This window comes from Stomoxys calcitrans, chromosome 3 (genome assembly GCF_963082655.1).
Source record: "Stomoxys calcitrans chromosome 3, idStoCalc2.1, whole genome shotgun sequence".
NCBI classification, from domain to species: Eukaryota; Metazoa; Arthropoda; class Insecta; order Diptera; family Muscidae; genus Stomoxys; species Stomoxys calcitrans.
In genome coordinates, this window is record NC_081554.1 from 126,267,873 (window position 1) to 126,273,598 (window position 5,726).

General features: G+C 32.2%; 1 long non-coding RNA gene across 1 annotated transcript; it reads right to left on the bottom strand.

Annotated features, from left to right (window-relative positions):
• Positions 1-3,402: 3,402 nt before the first annotated feature.
• Positions 3,403-4,950, bottom strand: LOC106089378 (uncharacterized). Its single transcript, XR_001221598.2, has 3 exons — positions 4,281-4,950; positions 4,097-4,209; positions 3,403-4,031 (listed from the first exon to the last, which is right to left on the bottom strand). It is a non-coding gene; the product is annotated as an uncharacterized LOC106089378 (long non-coding RNA).
• Positions 4,951-5,726: the final 776 nt, after the last annotated feature.

Sequence of the window (5,726 nt, forward strand, 5' to 3'; positions counted from 1 at the left end):
TAATAGGCATTTTCGCTGCGAATAAAGTTAGTACTATGCTTAACGGAGAAACATCTCCACACAGAAAAAATATAGACATACATTTTACCGATTAAATATGGTATTGACTTATAAAAAACTTTTTCAAACAAGGTGTTAAACAAGTCATACGTTGAACATATTTTTAATTGTACAAATTAAATTATTTAGTAGTTTAAATTGTGTATTGATCAAGATTATGTTGTGGTCCATTGCTAAAAGACACGCTTTTATTATATACAGACACAAAATGGCGTGGGTAGACAAAAAAAGATGTCAAGAAATATAGGAAGTGTAGTTTTTTTATTCCCACATAAAATATACAGGTTTTTATATATTCCAAATAAGATATGGCACTATTGGCGTGCAGAGTGCACTTTAACCTCATGTCAGCCAATAAAACGTTCGCCGTGGCTGATTTGATGTGTAGACGCGCCGTCACCGTATAATGAATTGCTAAAAGTTATTTTTTTACTTTTATGGTTTATATTCGTCCAGAGACAAGTAGAGCGTTGTACAATATTATAAATAAATTTTAGAATATCAATTGAAATTTGCATAAAACAAATACTGTAAATTTTGGCGCTGTGAAACTTATGGCAGCGTCGTACGCGTTGTCTAAGTGTGTGTCATGACATAATTACCAGGTAGTGTACCGTAAACATCTGTCAACGAGTTTTGGTTGTGTGTGTGTATTACAGTTAAGAACAATTACACACATTAACAAAGAAAAATGGCTCGAACTAGTAACATACACAAAATCAGAGTTGCACTAATCACTAATTTTGACAGATAGTGCACTCAATATTTTGTTTTTGGGCAACTGCCACTACCTGTAAATGAATATATAAATAATCAAAATAAATGTATGTCCAAATGTACACTGATAGAAAAATGACGATACTTCGCCAATACCGTCTGGTATTATTTTGTTCGCGTCATTGTCAAAGATTTTTAATACCATTTGGTATCAATTCAATACCAGACAAAGGAGGCTATTAAGAATTGATGGCCTTACATTTGTATTTTCATTATTTCCAATGGTTTTTTGGTTCATTAGGGGGTAGAATAATCAATACTATGACGCTGAACGCCTAGGTTCGAATCCTGACGAGATCATCAGAAAAAAATTTTTCGCGGTGGATTTTCCCTGGCAACATTCGTGAGGTACTATGACATGTTAAACTTCTCTCCAAAGAGGTGTCGTACTGCGGCACGCCGTTCGGACTCGGCTATAAAAAGGAGGCCCCTCATTGATATGTGAGAAGCTTGCCCCTGTTCCTTACTGGAAAATTCATGGGCAAAATTTGCAAAAAAAATTGCATTTGATTTGGTACTACACTAAGTAACGGTCTGGTGATAAAACCAATAACATATGGGTATTGAAACCAATACCAATTCGGTAATAAGGCTAGTACCAAATGGTACTAATAATTTTATGTTTCATCCATACCATCCGGTATTGTTTTTGTACCATACGGTGTTGCTTTTCTATCATTACCGTATGGTATTGAAATGAGCACGTTTGGATAAACTTTTCTCTGTGCAGAAAAATCATGCTTAATTTTTTGAACAGAAACTCAAAAATTGTCTTTTCTTTGCAAGCGGAATGCTGTCCAACTCCATATAACGTATAAAACGTCGGCGAAACCTTGGCTAAAAATAGGCGGAAAAGTAGTACTCTGTTTAGAGTGAGGAAAATGGCAAACAAAATCAAAGTAGCAACACTTGAAACCATTGCCGGCATCATTTTTATGTGTTGTATTGTTTCAATGGCTGTTTTTCTTTATTAATTTGCGAAAAAATAAATTAAATAGAGACAAGTAAAAACGTGCTAAGTTCGGCCGGGCCGAATTTTCTTAACCCACCACCATGGGTCAAATCGGGAGATCGGTTTATATGGGAGCTATATCCAAATCTGAACCGATATGGCCCATTTGCAATCCCCAACGATTTACACCAATATAAAGTATCAAGCGTGTAGCTTTTCGCGTTTCACCGCTTTCGTGATTTCGACAGACGGACAAGGCTGGATCGATTTAGAATGTCGAAACGATCCAAAATACATATATACTTTATGGGCTCGCAGATCATTATTTCGTGGTGTTATAAACGGAATGACTAGGTTGGTATACCACCATCCTATGGTGGCGGGTATAAAAACGTATTTTGGTATGGAAACAAATTTAATTGCCGACAATTACAAATTTTCGTGACGATTATTCAGAAAGCAGAATAGAATACCAACCCTATCATAGAACACTTAATTTTTGCAGCGGGAATGTGAAAGGTTTTCGAAAATTGAAGTGAGGTGAAACACAGAACACACCCAAAATTGTGAAAAGTGGAAAAATTTAGGATGTGAACAAATAGAATGGACAAATTTCAAACGAAACAAATTAGAGGAAATAGTAGAATGCAAATGTGGTATTTATAACATATTAATATTATCTTATTTTAATAGTTTGTTATCCATATAGGGATATATTGACTTGGAAAACGGCACTGAGGACGGAAGGTAACAGATGTGGATCTAGATTTCGTGGTAATGTACGCAAAATGCTAAGATTGGTATTTATTAAGATTAATTTGAAATATCTACACCGAAAAAATGTTGACCTATATTTGACCGATTAAATTTGGTTTTGACTTATAAACAACTTTTCAAAAAGAGTGTTAATTGCTTTAATACTTTTTGACATAGAAATTCGATTTACTTTTGTATCACGACAAGTGATTGGTAAACAAGGCATACGTTGAACATAGTTTTGTTGTACGAATTAAATTGTTATTTAATAGAATAAATTATGCATCGATCTAGATTATATTATGTTCCCTTTCACTCATATCCGAAAAGAAGTGAGAATGAATCAAACATATGCTTCGCTTCTCTCATATACAGATACAATGTAGGTAGTGGTAGCGTGGATAGACAAATAAATACAAAAAATAATAGAAAATTTATTTTTTTTATCACTCCATAAAATAGAGATTATTTAAACATAATTGCAAAGATAACATATGTGGATCTCGTGGTACTGTACGCAAAATGCTAAGATTGGTATTTATTACGATTAATTTTATATATGCATATAAATTATTTTTTTATAATACTCTAATAATAATAGAAACGACAAGTTTTCTTCATTTTTCCGAAGCCTGGGTTCATAAGATAATACAATAAAATAATATTTATATTTTTTAGTTATATATTTGTTTATGCGCAATTTAATTCAATGAAATAAAAAGTTTTTTATTTTAGTGAAAAATATCAATTATTTATTTTTATTAAAGCAGTAAACAAGTTGCTTAAAAGAAAGGGCAACTTTCAATTATTTAGTTTATAGAGTTAAATATCAGTTTAATTGGACTTTTGGGCTTATAACAAATCCAAATTGCACAATTGTTAATCAATAATATATATTTTTTAATTGAATGCACACATTTCTTAAGTGAGCCTAATTTTTCTGTGAAACGATCTCTACTATATTATTTTTCTTTATTATAAACACAAAGTACAATTATTTACATTAATAAACATTTTGAACATAAACCTTTATCCCACTTGCCCAACCTTTGACAATTTCAGAAGTGGGATAGTTTAAAATAATTGTGTTTTTGTGACATTGAGAGACTTCAAAGTTTGAATATGAGAACGTGTTCGTAAATACGTGACATTATTGTGAAATTCATCTGTATCCGTCCAGAGTTTCCATGCTACTACTCCCACCGCTCTGCTCTTTGTATTTCAGGAGTTCGCTGGATGTCCTACTACAATATTTATCATGGTATCCACAATACGTTCCATGGTTTTGAGTAGAAAGCATGTAAGGCTAATAGATCTGTAGGCCTTTGGTGTCGCATACTTGCTTTGCTGGGCTTGGGTATAAGTAACTCCCTTGCTTATATATATTTCTTATATATGTACTATTAAAATAAAAGTGTTTACACTAGGAAAATACACCATATTTTCCCAGAAGTTCCGCTACGCCTTATCCACAATGTTTTATATACTGTTGGAAAAGAAATAAAAGTGTTCAGTATAGATACATAGTTTCATTTACAATCTAATACTTACCATGAAAGGTGAACGTCCGCCTATAATTAGTAGTATAAATCCTTAGCGAAATAATATGCGTTAAAAAATTCCATCGCTGCATGCATTGTAGATCGTATTTCATTTAAAAGATCCTGCAAACAGAGTTAAATAAAGACCGGTAAAACGGCAAATTAATGTGTTTTTTTTTATTTCTAATGCTTACTAAAATTTCAGGCCATTTCATACTATTTTGAGCAGTAGCGATGAGAATAAATTTCAGCTATACTCGTACCACTGCAGCATATTAAATATCTTCCTGCAATTGTATTCTGAGATGAGAAAAGGAAAGCATAATTTGAACTGAAAGAAGAGATGGTTATCGTGACTCGCCAAATTTACATTTGTCATTTTGTTTAATATTTTTTAACTGTTTAATTTTGTTCTTGATGCAGTCAACGACTCTTTGTAATACTGATTGTGCGACATGGGAATGGTTTTCCCCATCGCATGACTCTACTGCCTATGCATATTTGTTTTTATTATGAACACAGGCAGTCTCCAATAACGGCATAAAAGGTTCATGTTTAACAGACACAAAATGGTCCAGGTAAACATGTAGATTGTCCCACAGATAGAGAGAAATGTAAAATAAGAATTTGTGTCATTAATAAACCTTTAATGGTTTCTAAGGCATTTTATTTAGGTTTTCAAAAGTGGATCTATTGTCTTATACAACGTGAAGTCACAAATCAAATGTCTAATAACACACTCTTAGTTTTAAAACGAATGATGATTGCATGATTGACTAACAACGTGTTTAAAGAGCACCTTTATAATTGCTTTTAGGCTAGGCTTGGTATTATTCGGCTTGGTATTTAATCATCTCTGTTACAAAATCTGTCAACCTAAGTTTATTTTTAACAAAATATTGGGTTAAAAATTGTATTTGAATCAAATTTATTCTATAATATTCAAACTTCGGAAAATTGTAAACTATTTTAAACGAATATTTATTCAATTTGAATAATATAGATTTGTAGCAAGCGTTGAACTCAACATAACAACATGTTTATATTGTTGTTATATTCCTATATAAAACAATGTTTATATAGGAATATGTTATATTGTAATATTCCTATGTATATAAACATTGTTTTATATAGGAATATTTAACTTGTTAAAAAGAAACTTGGTTAAGTAAAATAAGATCCCAATTCCAAGTTAATGAACTGTTTGTCACTAATTTCAGACAAGTAAAACTTACTAAAATTTTAAAATTTTTCTTTTATTTAACCAAATAAGCGCTCATAAAGTGATCATAGCATGATGATACTCAAATAAATGGCATTTGGGAGCATATTATGAATATAACACAAGTAAAAGCGTGCTAAGTTCGGCCGGGCCGAATAGTACATATATACATACCCCTCTCCCGGCATCTCTTCTTAGGCAAAAAAGGATATAAGAAAAGATTTGCTCTGATATTATTATATTATTAAATGTTGGAGACCTGTGTAAAATGTCAGCTAATTCGAATTAGAATTGCGCCCTTTGGGGGCTCAAGAAGTAAAATAGAGAGATCGATTTATATGGGAGCTGTAGCGGGCTATAGACCGATTCAGATCATAATAAACACGTATGTTGATGGTCATGAGAGAATCCGTAGTAC